The sequence below is a fragment of the Lathyrus oleraceus genome, chromosome 6 (assembly GCF_024323335.1).
Source record: "Lathyrus oleraceus cultivar Zhongwan6 chromosome 6, CAAS_Psat_ZW6_1.0, whole genome shotgun sequence".
NCBI classification, from domain to species: Eukaryota; Viridiplantae; Streptophyta; class Magnoliopsida; order Fabales; family Fabaceae; genus Lathyrus; species Lathyrus oleraceus.
Window position 1 is genome coordinate 251,585,550 of NC_066584.1, and position 16,402 is coordinate 251,601,951.

Consider the following 16,402-nt stretch of genomic DNA (forward strand, 5'->3'; position numbering starts at 1 on the left):
GCATTATTGTTTTTGTACGAAAAGTTAGGATGGTTCTTCCAACTTGGGTTATAGGTGTTTGAGTAAGGGTTTCCTTGAGCATAGCTCACCTGGTCAGTGGAGGTTCCTATGAAGAGTTGACATTTTGGGGCAGCATGCCCTAGAACTCTGCATATCTCACAGTTTGGTGCTACGGCAGCCACGGTGACTGTGGGTGTTATAGTCAAGTTGTCTATATTTTGAGTAAGAGCGTCTACCTTGGCGTTGACATGGTCAAGACTACTCAATTCGTACATACCGCCTTTTGTTGGAGGATTCTCTATGGAGATTCTTTCGCTTCCCCACTAGTAGTGATTTTGGGCCATACTTTCGATAAGTTGATAGGCCTCATTGTAGGGTTTATCCAACAGTGCGCCACCTGCGGCGGCGTCTATTGTCAATCTTGTGTTGTACAAGAGACCGTTGTAAAAGGTATGGATGATCAACCATTCTTCTAGACCGTGATGTGGACAGAGCCTCATCATGTCTTTGTATCTCTCCCAAGCTTCAAAAATTGATTCATTACCTTTTTTTAAACCCGTTTATTTGGGCTCTTAGCATAGTCGTCTTACTAGGTGGGAAATATCATGCTAAGAAAACTTTCTTCAACTCGTTCCACATAGTGACCAAGTTGGATGGTAGAGACTGGAGCCAAGCTCTAGCTATATCTCTTAATGAGAATGGGAAAATACGTAGTCTTATAGCTTCGGGGTTGACGCTGTTTGCTTTCACTGTGTCTGCGTATTGCAAAAACACTGACAAATGTAGGTTCGAGTCCTCCGTGGGACTTCCTGAAAATGTGTTTTGCTGTACGATTGACAACAACGAAGGTTTTAGCTCAAAATTATTGGCCTCAATGGCAGGGGCAGCGATGTTGTTATGTGGTTCATCCAGCGAAGGGATTGCATAGTACTTAAGAGGACGGTTTTGCAGTCCTTCGGCCATCTCTGGTCGAATAAATGATTCAGGAATAGGGATATTTGGATCAGGAAAATTTAGCTTGATACGATGTTCTTGTATCAAGTCTCGTATCTGGCGTTCTATTCTTAGATAACGCTCAGGTTCGTCGAACGGTAGCTTTAACTTTACGCCTTGAGAGCGAGTACTTGGCATACACTTGACAAAATAGAAAGGGAAGTAGAATTGTTTGCCTTAGTCTATACTGGGAAACACTGGAGTTACGATATCGACTAAATTAATCCCCGACAACGACACCTAAAACTTGAACGCGACTTAGTATGTCTATGGGAATCGTGGCTACATATGCACAGTCGAACCCACAAGGACTAATAATCGAACGTATCGAACCCACAAGGACTAATAATCGAACATATCGTTATCTAATGTTACTATGTAATCTAAGGCTGATGACCGTTCTAAGGTTGGAGGGATGAAGAGAAATAACTATAACGTAAATAGAAGATGAATCAAGATATTTGATAAAGGGGGATATCGGTATGTAACGCATCAAACTCTGGGGATTCGATAGATAGTTGATGTAATCTTATTGGTCAAAATATTCTTCAGTAGAAATTATTGATAAAAAGGACTTAGTCTCGCACTCTCGTTTTATTGACTCTGACCATACTTTTAAACCAGAATGCTTGGCTCTCACGGTCTCACTTTGGATTTAAAAGTAATTTTTGAATAAGAATAAAGTCTAATTAATCCTAAAGCGCTCTCGCTGTGTTTAGGATTAATTCCTAGTTTCAGCTATCTGGTTAAAATCTCAAACTCTCGTTCTTGTTGACCGTAACCTTTGTTTGTTTTTTACTCTCGTACGAAAAACAATTTTGAATAAAACAAGAAACTAAAACTGGAAAAGTAAATTTTATAAAAGCCAACACCAATTATTTGTGAATCCCGTCGTTTTGACAATCTTTACGTACCAATACCTAGGGGTTTAGCCGGACATGGATCCGATAACAGACATGGTATTTAGGAAGTGAAACATACAATAAGGCATAAATAAATAAAATGGAAATTAAAACAAAATCTGGAATATAAATTGAGAACTTGAACGGAATCCTGACTCTTCAAATTAAATAATACCATCAAGCTTTGGCAATCGCGTAAAACGTTACAATCAAATTCAAATACATAAACAATAAGTTGCAATAATCCCCAATGTGGAGAATCTATTGCTTTTAGAAAGTAAGAAAACTGCCTAAGAAAACTAACCAAAAAGAATCTAACTAAAAAAAAGCGTGTCCTCAAAGGAGAAACGACCCTCCTTTATATATTTTCCACTTCCCTAGATTGTAGCGAAAAGGTGAGTGGAATCGTGGCTAAAATCGTGGAGAGAAAGTAGGGAAGACCGGGTTGTGGCGGTTGCCACAACTCTAGTTTGATCTTTGTGGCGAGCGCCACCTTTTAAGGGATGGGTGCCACCAATTCCTTGGTTTGTGGCGGGCGCCACCACTCCCTTTAGGTCATGTGACGGGAGCCATACATCCAAGTGATGGGCGCCACATGCCCATTTGGTGGGGTGGGCCCCATATTCTCTATTTTTCTCCATTTTCTTCTCTTTTTCTTTCCTTTTTCTATTTTCCACTTTTCTTGCTTTTACACCTTTAATTCGATAAATACCTGCAATAAACATAAAATACTGCATAATAATAAGCGTTAGTCAAGTAAAAAGTAATGCATATGAAGCTAAATATACAATACGTTTTCGCGTTATCACTCTCCCTACCAACTTCAATATTCATTGTGCTCTTGGTTTTGGTTGAGAATAAGGAATCAGAACCAAATGACCTGCTCTAAACTGTCTCAATGACTAGGATCAACCGAATGCAGTTACTTGCCATAATCCCTAATTTTTTCCTAGATTTCCCCAAGGTGGGGTACTCAACCTACTGGAATAAATTTCTGTTTTATGTCTCTAACTTTTGCCTTGATCGCCCTTTCGAGTTTTCAATCCACCAAGACGCTCATTTTTGCATAAGCCGCCCTTTCAGGTTTTCAACTTAGTGAGTTGTTTTTGTTTATAGGCGAAGTATTTCTTGACTGCATCGGCATTCACAGGACGCGTGAAGTATTCAGCATCCATAGTTGTAAGAATCAAAGCACCTCCTTAAAAGGCTCCCTAAACAACATATCGGCCTTCATAACTAGGAGTTTATTTGCCCCTAGCATCAGGTTTGAAAGATAAAATCTTCTTGAGCACGAGGTCACCTTCTCTAAACACATGAGGCCTGACCTTCTTATCAAATGCTTTCTTCATTCTCTGCTAATACGACTGACCATGACACATGGCAGTTAATCTCTCCTCTTCAATCAAATTCAACTGATCATATCTAGTCTGGTCTCATTCGACTTTTGTCAACTTGGCTTCCATTAGCGCACGAAGTGACGAGATCTCAACCTCCACGGGGAGCACAACTTTCATGCCATAAACAAGAGAGAAAAGGGTTGCCCCTGTTAAAGTGCGGATGGATGTACGATACCCATGCAAAGCAAATGGGAGCATCTCATGCCAATCTTTATATGTCAGAACCATCTTCTTAATGATCTTCTTGATGTTCTTATTTGCAGCTTCAATAGCCCCATTCATCTTGGGTCTGTAGGGAGAAGAATTATGATGTACAATCTTGAAGTCTTTTTCAAAGAGCTTCCACCATATTATTGTTCAAGTTCGATCCATTATCAGTAATGATCTTACTTTGCACACCATACCGACATATAATCTGATTCTTGATAAACCTCACCACAAGTTGATTTGTTACATTTGCATACGATACCGCATCAGCCCATTTTGTGAAGTAATCAATAGCCACCAGAATAAAACGATGTCCATTTGAAGCTCTGGGCTCAATCATGCCAATCATATCAAATTCCCACATGGAGAAGGGCCATGGAGAGGAGATGACATTCAACAGTGTAGGAGGAACATGAATCTTATTTGCATACATTTTAAACTTATGGAATTTCTTCACAAACTTGCAACAGTCAGATTCCATTGTCAGCCAATAGTAACCTGCTCTCAACATTTTCTTTGCCATAACATGTCCATTGGAATGAGTACAAAAGGAACCTTTATGTACTTCAATCATCAACATGTCTGCTTCGTGTCTATCCATGCATCTGAGCAGAACCATATCGAAGTTTCTCTTCTAAAGCATATCACCATTCAGGTAAAAGTTGCTAGCTAATCTTCTCAAAGTCTTCTTCTTTTCAAAGATGCCCCAAGCGGGTAAATATGACTTTCGAGGAAACATTTGATATCAAAATACCACGACTTTTCATCTTCGACTTCTTCAACAACAAACACATGAGTTGGCCTATCAAGATGCATCACAATCAAATTGGGAACTTCATTCCAAAATTTCACCATAATCATTGAAGGCAACGTTGCAAGAGCATCTTCCATCCGGTTTTCATGTCGAGGGATATGATGAAACTCAACCTTTGTAAAGATAGTTGAAATCCTCTTCGCATAGTCTCTATATGGTATTAAATGGGTTGATTGGTTTCCCATTCACCTTTGATCTGATTTACAACCAAAGCTGAATCTCCATAGACGTTAAGATATTTTATTCTGAGATCAATGGCCTATTCAAGCCCCATTATGCAAGCTTCATACTCAACCATATTTTTTGTACACATGAAAGTTAATCTAGCTGTAAACGGAAAATGAGTTCCTTGAGGAGTAATAATCACTGCCCCAATGCCATTACCATATGATTTAACAACTCCATTAAATCCCATGACCCGACGGGAACCAGGTTCTAGCCCTTCTTTAAGCAATGGTTCATCATAATCTTTCATCTTTAAGTACAAAATCTCTTCGTCGGGAAAATCATATTGTACTAGCTGATAATCTTCATTAGGTTGGTGAGCCAAATGGTTAGCTAAGATACTACCTTTGATTGCTTTCTGAGATTGATATGCAATATCATAATCAAATAACAACATCTGCCAACGGGCAATCCTCCTAGTTAAAGCAGGCTTCTCAAAAATGTACTTGATTGGATCCATTTTGGATATCAACCAAGTAGTATGATTCAACATATACTGGCACAAACGCTTAGTAGCCCAAGCCAATGCGCAATATGTCTTTTCAAGCATATAATACCATGTCTCATAGTAGGTGAACTTTTTACTGAGGTAGTAAATTGCATATTCTTTCTTTCTAGATTCATCTTGCTGACCAAGGACAAAACCCATACTCTCATCAAGCACACTCAAATACATGATCAAGGGTCTCCCTTCAATAGGCAGAGACAGAAACGGAGGCTCAAGCAGATACTCTTTGATACTATCAAAGGCTTTCTTGCAATCTTTGGTCCAATCACAAAGACCGGTCTTTCCGAAGTAACTTGAATATAGGCACACATGTGGTAGTCATATGTGATATAAATCTTGAGATATAATTCAAGCGGCCGAGAAATCCTCTAACTTGCTTCTCAGTTTTGGGCGCATGCATCTTTTGTATTGCTTTGACCTTGGCAGGATCAACCTCAATACCCTTATCGTTGACAATAAAGCCTAACAACTTACTAGAATGAACACCAAAAGTACACTTATTGGGATTCAAGAGGAATTTGTACTACCTCAAACGATGGAATTACTTCTAAAAATGCTAAACATGTTCTTCTTCATCACATGACTTGGCAATCATATCATCAACATAAACTTCAATCTCTTTATGCATCATATCATGAAAAATAGTGGTCATATCTCTCTAGTATGTTGTACCAACATTCTTTAAACCGAAAGGCATCACTCTCTAACTGAATGTTTCCTATGGTGTAATGAATGTGGTCTTCTGTATATCTTCAGGTGCCATCTTTATTTGATTGTAACCGGAAAATCCGTCCAGAAACGAAAAGACTTTGAATTTAGCTGTATTGTCTACCAACATATTAATGTGTGGCATAGGAAAATCATCTTTCGTACTAGCTTTGTTCAAATCTCTATAATCAACACATATGCAAACTTTTCCATCTTTCTTAGGAACATGCACAATATTGGCCACCCACTGCGGATACTCAGAGGTTACAAGAAAACCAACATCAATCTGCTTATCTACTTCCTTTTTGATTTTTACTGCCATATCAGGACGAGTCCTCATTAACTTCTGCTTGACTGACGGGCACTCTTGCTTTAACGACAATCTATACTCCACAATCTCGGAATCTAACCCAGACATGTCTTGATAGGACCAAGCAAGCACATCAAAATACTCTCTAAGAAGATCAATCAACCCCTTCTTAACTTTTGGACACAATTGAGACCCAATCTTGACTTCCTTCACATCATCCTCGGAACCCAAGATGACTAATTCAATCTACTATTCGAACGACTGAATGGATTTTTCCTCGTGCTCAAGTAAACGAGATAATTCATCAGATACTTCTTCATCCTCATTCTTTTCCTCAGCTTCAAACACAGGAAATCAAAGTTTGAATAGGGAGTAGGATCATTGTATTCAATGGGTTTGAGAACCAACCTCCATAATGATTTGATATTTTGATTTTAGAGAAGTGAATTGTGACCAAATATCATGCAGATGGAATATTATTATTTATTTATTTATTTTGTGATTACCATTTTCAGAAAAGCAAAAGGTAAAAATAAAACAACATAGATGTAGATGAATAAAATTGTCTTTTATTGATGATAATAAGAAAAATGCCCAACAATGTTCACTTCTCCCTTAGGCATAGAAGAAGGATTTTTCTTATAAAATAAATGAAAACAAATTACTTAGAGCGATGAATAATAATAGGAACATCAACAGCAACCCAATTGTTGCAAGTCTGGCCACGCGTCAAAAGTTGGCGCAAGCTTCATCTTCATCACCACTGTTTTCAATCACAGCACCTGAGTGTTGATCAATCCCATGAATGAACCCTCCACTGCAGAAACTTGGTTGCACAACTTCAGTTCCTATGTTGAACAACCTTGGTTGAAATCCCAATCCGGCCCTATTCTTGTTCTCGACAATCTCTACCATACGATCCCATTTGTCAATGTTGCCAGTCATAGTGGCTTCTTGTGCATCTTTCAAAGAAGCATTGGTGCCCCAGTTTTCTTCATTTCATCAGTAATGGACAAGGCTTGGAACGGTGTTCCAACCTCTTCCTCAGCATCAACGTAGGTAAAAGATGAAAAATGGCTCACCAACAATGCCTTCTCTCCACCAACAACGACAAGCTTGTCGTTCTTTACAAGTTTCGGCTTTTGATGTAGAGTAGACGTCACAGCTACTGCTTCATGAATCCATGGCCTTCCTAACAAGAAACTATAGGACGGGTGGATATCCATCACTTGGAAAGTAATTTGGAAATCACTCAGACCTATCTTAACTGGAAGGTCCACTTCTCCAATGATAGGTTTTCGAGAACCGTCGAACGCTTTAACAACCATGCTGCTATACCTCATTGGCGTGCCTTGATAGGAGAGTCTTGATAAAGTTGATTTTGGCAGCACATTCAAAGATGACTTAGGGTCAACCAACACATTGGACAAAGTGTCCTCCTAACAGTTCATTGAAATATGCAATGCCAAATTGTGATTTCTACCTTCCTTTAGAAGCTCTTCATCACAAAAGCGTAGATTATTACAAGAAGTGATGTTGCCAACTATGTGGTCAAACTGATCCATGGTCACATCATGCTCAACATAAGCCTGCTCTAGCACTTTTTACAATGCCTCTATGTGTGCCTCAGAATTCATCAGTAGTGATATCACAAAAAAATTTAACGGAGTCTGGAGCAGCTGCTCCACAACATTGAATTCACTTCTTTCAATCAATTTTAACACCTCATCGTCATTGTTAGCCTTCATAACAAGAGTTGCATCTCCATTGACGTAAAGATATTTTATTATGAGATCAATGGCCTCTTCAAGCCCCATAATGCAAGCTTCATACTCAGCCATATTATTTGTACATTTGAAGGTCAATCTAGTTGTATATGGAAAATGAGTGCCTTGAGGAGTAAAAACCATTGCTCCAATGCCATTATCATACAAATTAACAACTCCATCAAATATCATGCCCCAACGAAAACCAGGTTTTGGCCCTTCTTCAAGCAATGGTTTATCACAATCTATCATCTTCAAGTATAAAATCTCTTCGTTAGAAAAATCATACTGCACTGACTGATAATCTTCAATAGGTTGGTGTGCCAAATGGTCAGTCAAAACACTACCTTTAATAGCTTTCTAAGATCGGTATTCAATATCATACTCAAATAACAACATTTACAAACGGGCGATCCTCCCAATTAAAGTAGGCTTCTCAAAAATGTACTTGATTTGATCCATTTTGGATATTAACGAAGTAGTATGATTCAACATATACTGGCGCAGACGCTTAGCAACCCAAGCTAATGCGCACCGTGTCTTCTCAAGCATAGAATAATGACTCTCACAGTCGGTGAACTACTTATTGAGGTAGTATATTGCATATTCTTTCTTCCCAAATTCGTCTTGCTGACTAAGAAACACAGTCAAATACATGATCAATGGTCTTCCTTCAACGGGAAGAGACATAATCGGAGGCTCAAGTAGATACTCTTTGATACAATCAAAATATTTCTGGCAATCGTCGGTCCAATCACAAAACTGATCATTTTGAAGAAGCTTGAATATAGGCGCACATGTGTCAGTCATATGCGATATAAATCTTAAGATATAGTTCAAGTGGCCGAGAAAACCTCTGATTTGCTTCTCAGTTTTGGGCATAAACATTTCTTTTATTTCATAGACCTTGGCAGGATCAACCTTAATACCCTTCTCACTGACAATAAAGCCCAACAACTTACCATACCGAACACAAAAAGTACATTTATTGGGATTTAAGCGGAGTTTATATTTCCTCAAAAGCTGGAAAAACTTCAATAAGTACGCGACATGCTCTTCTTCATCACATGAGTTTGAAATTATATCATCAACATAGACTTCAATCTCCTTGTGCATCATATCATGAAAAAGACTGGTCATAGCTCTCTGGTACGTTGCACCAACATTTGTTAAACCGAAAGGCATCACTCTATAACATAATGTTCCCTAGAGTGTAATGAATGTGGTCATCTCCATATCTTCGGGTGCAATCTTGATCTGATTATAACCGTAAAATTCGTCCATAAACGAAAAGACTTTGAATTTAGTTGTATTGTCTACCAACATATGAATATGTGGTAGAGGAAAATCATCTTTCGAGCCGACTTTATTCAAATCTTTATAATCAACACACATGCGTACTTTTCCATCTTTCTTAGGAACAAACACAATATTGGCCACCCAATGCGGATACTCGAAGGTAACAAGGAAGCCAACATCAATTTGCTTCTGCACGTCCTCCTTAATCTTCACTACAATATCAGGATGAGCTCTTCTCAACTTCTACTTGACCGGCGGGCATTCTAGCTTTAAAGGTAATCTATGCTCCACAATCTCAGAATCCAAACTAGGCATATCTTTATAGGACCAGGAAAACACATCAGAATACTTTTGAAGAACATCAATCAACCCCTTCTTAGCTTCTGGACACAGTCGAGACCCAATCTTGACTTCCTTCACATCATCCTCGGAACCCAAGTTGACTAATTCAATTTGCTCTTCAAATGGCTGAATTTCTTTTTCCTCATTCTCAAGCAAACGGGATAACTCATCAGATACTTCTTCATCATCATTCTCTTTCTCAACTTCAAACACGGGGAAATCAAAGTTTGGAGAGGGAGTAGGATCATTACATTCAATGGGTTTGAGAATCATCCTGCATAATGATTTGATATTTTGATTTTAGAGAAATGGAGCGCAAACAAATATTATGCAGATGGAAAGATTATTATTTATTTATGTTTTTTGTGGTTACCATTTTTAGAAAAAGTAAAATGTAAAAATGAAACATCATAGATGTGGATGAATAAAATTGTAATTTGTTGATGATAATAAGGAAAATGCCCAATAATGTTTCACTTCTCCCTTAGGCATAGGGGAAGGACTTTTATTTAAAATAATAAAACCAAATTACTTCAAACGGTGCATAACAATAGGAACATCAATAGCTACCCAATTGTTGCAAGTTTGGTCGTGTGTTACAAAGTTAGCACAAGCTTCATCTCCAATGTGATCTTCGATAATGGCAGTTGAGTGTTGATCATCCTCATGAATGAACCCTCTACTACGAAAAACTCGTTGTATAGACTTAACATTGGTGTTGAAACGCCCTTGTAGAAATCCCAGCCATGCTCTATTCTTGTTCTCAATAACTTCCACAACATGACCCCATCTGTTGGTGCTACCAGCCTGAACAACCTCTTTGGCATCCTTCAGAGAAGACCTGGGTGCCCGTGTCTTCTTTTATTCATCAGCAACAGACAAAGCTTGGAACGGTGTTCCAACCTCCTCTTCAGCATCTACAAAAGTAAAGGATTACAAATGGCTTACCAATAATTCTTTCTCTCCACCAACAATGACAAGCTTGCCGTTCTTCACAAATTTTAGCTTTTGGTGCAAAATAGACGTTACAACGCCAGTTTCAGGAATCCATGGCCTTCCTAACAAACAACTATAGGCCAGGTGAATGTCCATTACTTGAAAAGTAATTTGAAAATCACTCGGATCTATCTTAACCGGAACGTCCACTTCTCCAATGACAGTTTTACGAGAAATGTCAAACGTTTTAACAACTATGCCATTATACCTCATTGGGGCACCCTGATAAGAAAGTCTTGTTAGAGTTGACTTTGGCAACACATTTAATGACAAACCAATGTCAACCAAAACATTGGATAAAGTGTCCTCCTTTCAATTCATTGAAATATGGAGTGTCGAGTTGTGATTTCTACCTTCCTCAAGTTCTTCATCACAAAACCTCAGATTATTACAAGTGATGTTAGGAATAATATGGTCAAACTGATCCATAGTAATATCGTGTTCCACGTAATCTTGTTCCAACACTCTCTTCCATTCTTCCCTGTTGTAAGACCCAAATTTTGACCCTAAGATCCCTCACGCTATCTCATCATTTGCCTTAGCTTTGGGATCACACCTTGACATCCTCCTTACCTCTCATTCATTGGGTTTGCATTAAGAGAGGTCAACAATAACTTTTGATTGTATCATACCTTATTCTTTCTCTTCTTACTAACCAAAATACCAAAAATATGTCAATGTATAGCTTTATTTCTATTGTAGGTCGTGTGTGCTCCCACCCATGCCCTATCAAGCTCACAACTAGGGCTAGAGACCCTCGGTGAAAGGAGATCAATCAAAATATGGTTAAAAATGGTTCTAGACATCATATATGTATCCCTATGTTCTTCATTTATCATTTTGATCAAAAATTCATCAAGAGTTTGAAGCTTGTTTGCCTTGGAAACCCTAATTCATATGGGTATCTTGTGTGACTTCCTTAACAAGTTTCTTCAACAATTGATCAAATATATAAAGGTATGCTTAATAATACTTCATTTGTACATATATGATCCTACATGAGTCCCAAAGATCAAGAGAACTTCAAGTTTGCTAGTTGGTCCAAGGTGTTTGACCAGAGAAAGCCAACTTCTCAAAACTGGGGTTCCCTAGACCATATCTCCTACAAAATTTATGTCATATGCAAATTATTCTAAGAGAAAGGTTACTCCTAATGACATTCCAAACAACTTTCATGTTGACATCAAGAGCTAGTTTTCCTTGGAAAGTCATTTTTTATGGGGAAGGATTATAGGTCATTTTGTCTATGCCCTAGTTAGGAGGTCAAATTCCAAGGACCATAACTTGCTCAATTTTTATTATATGAAGGACATCCAAGTTTCAGGATCAATTTCAATATTTCTTCTCCAACTTTGATTCTTTTATAAATGTCAAATTCAACTTAGAAGGGCATGTGCTAAGAGGAAACATTATAGGTCATTTTGGGCCATCATCATTGAACAATCAATTTTCCTCAACTTCTAAAATTCATAAATCCCTCATGCCAAATCCAAATGATGTCAAATTTATGACCAAATTGACTAGGGATTAAAGGGATAAAACTTTGGTGTAGAAACCATTTTCATTTGGAGCTCATAACAAAAGTTATTTATGGTGGAAGAAGTGGTCATTTGACTTGGTACTTAGAAAACTTCAATTATGTTTGATTTCTCAAACATCCAACTCAAAATGCATCATGATCCAAGCTCCAAATAGGAAAGTGTTCAACATCAAAGTTGTTCGCCTTGATATCACCTTCCCAAAAATTCCAAGATCACCTCGTTTGGACAAAGATTGAAGGACTTGCACATGGTTCCTTTTATAAGTTTGTTTTGGAAAGTTTTAAATTCAAATAACCATTTCCTATTGCATGATTACATGTTAATGTTTCAGTACTCATTGTGCATGAATTGAAGCAGGATCACATCATGAATTGGGCCCAAATAAATGCACATGCATCCATGCACCAAACATGCTAATTTTGGCAAAATTTCAAAGGGTGTAGAAAGAATTTCCCTTGCCTATTTAAACAAATGCATTGAATTAGAACTTCACACACACCTTGCCCAAGCCTTGCCAAGTGATCCCAGAACCTCACACCATAGAATTCCTTGAAGGTTTCTTTGAAATCGAGATTGAATTTCACCTTCTGCTTTGAGATTCAAACTCTAAGGATTCATTGCCTTTTTCATCTCAATTGGTCACTGCAAGCAAGTGGAGGAAGAACCAAGCACATTCATATCTAGATCAAACCAAATTCAAGCTACCCGAAGGAGATTTTTCAAAAACTTTAAGCCTTCGATTCTCTCTCAATTCTTCACCATTCTCTTAGATTTTTGGTTGGTTGAAGTCCTACTAATGTAGGCAACAAGATTGAGTTGCTTTAAGGTAAAATCGAAGCAACTCGGATCATGAACCTCAAATTTCAAATCCATGTATCTTTCAATATACTTGGAATTGGAAGAAATGGAGGTCAGATTCGAGCTCCTGAGAATTTTTCCTTTAAAATCGTGTCCTTACTTTTCATTTTGATCATGGTTTGTGGTGGACCGGTCCAGTGAGGTCTATCGGAGCCCTAGCTACGGTAGTGCGTTGGCACCTTCCAAACCATATGATCTCTTTAAAATGTTTTAATCTTGATCCTTGGTTCTGATTACCATTGGTGTGGCGCAATGACTCAGGTCTTTGGTGGAACACGTGCACTTGGCCATCAGATTTGTCACCTGAATTTGTGAGGGAGATCTGATGGCCCTTGTTTTTCTATTTATATTTTATTTTCTGAATTTTCATTTAATAGCATTATTTTATTTAATTCATAGCAATTTCATTTTTAATCCAAAAAATATAGGACTTTCACCAAAAAAATTTAAATATTTTTCTCTTCAAGATTTTTAAATAATAATATTTTTGGGATTAGTTTTGGTATTTTTCATGAATTAAATATTTTTGTGCATATTTTTAATTGTTTTAAAATACTTCTGACTTTCTAGAAATTGTGTAATTTTTTGTCTAAGGTCCTTTGACCTTGTTTGACCTATGATAAATTCCTTGGCCGTTTATTTGGTGTTTTGAAGGGATTTGAGGTTTTGTCCAAATTAAAATGCATTTAAATTCATTTTTGATGTGATTTTTAATTGATTAAATGCTTAAAAATTATGTTGAGCCATTTTTATGTTCTTGTGATGTTTGACTTTCTGTTTCGGCCTTGATCATGGTTGATTTGACTTTTGATTGATCAAAACCATTGGATTTAGGGGATTGATCAGATGAAATTCCACATATGATCAATTTGTGTTTCTATCTCCCCTTCCCTCTTCATCTTCATCCATATTCTTCCCCATTCCCTCATTTGACCAATGATTTCTGTAATGTCTAAATGCTAATTGATTCATCAATGACCTTGTGTGAGATGAATCAATACAAGTCTGACTGAGATAGATCCTTACCATTTTCTTTTATTGTGTGGTATATTTTAGGAGTTTGGTTATTTGTACCAAATCTCTAACATGCATTAACACCTATATTTTTAGTGCCCAGCCTCAGATAGTTGTGACTTCTACATATGTGTAATTACGATTTCTTAACAAAGAACTAAATTTAACACTCGAAGCCTAGCATTCTAGTAAGTGAGTTTGTAAGTCTCCCATTCTTCATGGCATTGTGTGGAAACTTGACCTTTTTTCCTTTCATGAGAGCTAGTGGCATACTTGTTTAATTATCCAAGATGGAGCCCTTCTCATGGAAGATGTCTTGGTTTAAGGATTCATACTTGTGAATGAATGGTTGAGTGTTCTCCAAAGAATGACTTAATCAAAGAAAACTCAACACTAAGATTTGACTAACCATTGACTAACTCTTATTCATTATGCTTTTACTTTTAAGTCATTTACTATATGCAATTTAAATTTCCGTCATTTATCATTCGTTGCCATTTACATTTCATATAACTTGTTTATGTTTCAGTTCTTTTCACTTTTCTCATTTGAGTCATATCTTGTGTTTGTATATATTTGTTTGTGTGTTTTGATTTTGTTTGTGGTCTTAGGACCCTAAAACACCTAATAATAAAAAAATACCTAAAAAATATTTGTTGGACTGTTGGGACTTGATCTGAGCTTTTTGGACTTAGAACTAGGCAACATTCCCTAAACTAAAGGAGTTGGCCTATGCCAACATTTGAGATTGAGCTAACTTTGACCGTGCCTTCATCTGATACCAGACTTTTGAGTTCCCTTGAGTCATCTGCTACTCTATCTTTGTGCTTAATTATTATTTTGCTATTACGTTTTATGTCTGATGTTTTGTTCTGAATACATCAAGGAATATTTCATCTGATACATTGGAAGACACTGAAGATTTGTAGCTATTGGAGTGCTTGCTTGGATATGGCTATCTTTATTTGATGCCTTGATCTTCATGATGTTTGAATATTTCTCATTGCTTATTGCTTGTTGCTTGATTAAAGTTCAAAGGAAAATGGGTTTCTATATGACATTCTTGTCTTTTGGATTGCACCCCATTGGTCAGATATTTTCAACTCTTAAATTTTAAATTTTTGCTTTGGGTAGGTTCTTCATCTTTTCCCACTTAAATTTCAAAATCTCACCCACTTTTCAAAAACTTTCTTTGCTTGTGATTTCAAACATAGAAATGTTTTAATGATTAGAAACTTTGGCCTTATGCCACTGAATGTTTAAACTTTTCTTAAATAAATTTTTAAATAAGTTAACCATATGGACTTAAATATCAAACGACAAAAAGAACTAACCACCTCATTCTAATCTATGGCCTTTTGTGCCTTTTCTTGTTAAACTTGTGTTAAAATTAATTCACCAACTTCTTTGAAATTTTTACCATGAACTACGGGGTTTTGATCCCTCATTTTTATGTTGGTACGTAGGCATAAGACCGAAGGTCTTGTCAAACACAAAAATATAATCAATGAATTCTTTTCTCATCCCCACACTCTTTATTTTATCAAACATATTTTATACCAAAAACATATGCACACATAAAAAAGGGCTCCCTAGGAGTACCTAGGACACTTTGGGTACTAACACCTTCCCTCTGTGTAACCAACCCCTTTACCTGTAATCTCTAGAATTTTATTAGTTTTCATTTGAAAACTTCTTATCTTTGGGTTTTGTTTGTTCTATTCCCTTTTCCTTTGGAAAAAATAAAAGCGCGGTGGCGACTCGGGTTTTATTGACGTTAAGCTTATCCATAGCTTGATGGTCATGAATTTACCGCTATAGAAATTAAGTGGCGACTCTGCTAGGGAGTAGTCCTCAATTGGTTTAGCCTACTTTTTTATGTGTATATATTTGTATATTTATTTGTTTGTTTGTATATATTGTTTGTCTGATATAAGTTGTCTGTTGTGCTAGGTGATCTCTTTGTGGTGAGATAAGTTCTAACCTGAACTTGAGTGCAATTAACATAGTAGGATGGTATAGTCATGTTCAACTTATGTGGAGTAGTCCTTAACAAGTTGTCTTGAGAACCATCTACTTACAGGAGACCCCCATGGAATTATTGATGTCACACGAGTTAATTATGGATAGACATTACTCTTTCCGATATAGGAGATAGAGAAGCTGAGGACGGCAGAACATTTAACCCAACTTGGCCTATTTAGGACGTAGTGCAGAGACTGTTCAAGTGTAGACTTAATAATAGTTGCTACGCGATACTACACTCAAACAAGTTTCTCCTGAGAATATTACGGATTGATGAGTCAGTCATCCTAACCTGTAATATCTGATAGATGGGATCAAGACTCTGGGAACTTCTTAGAACATTATCTACATGTTTTTATCCTTAGTACACTCCTTTGGGATGGTTCTTAACTTGACTCCATGCTCGTGACTCGCAACAAACCCTTTGATTCTCGGTTGATCTGATCAAGTCTCATCAATATCAATGCAACTTGGGTGTTGATAAGATGAAAACCATA

The 16,402-nt window shown here is 37.2% G+C and overlaps 1 non-coding gene across 1 annotated transcript; it reads left to right on the forward strand.

Annotated features, from left to right (window-relative positions):
- Positions 1-474: 474 nt before the first annotated feature.
- LOC127099394 (small nucleolar RNA R71) lies at positions 475-579 on the forward strand. The gene has a single exon (XR_007793900.1). It is a non-coding gene; the product is annotated as a small nucleolar RNA R71 (small nucleolar RNA).
- The last annotated feature ends 15,823 nt before the right edge of the window (positions 580-16,402 follow it).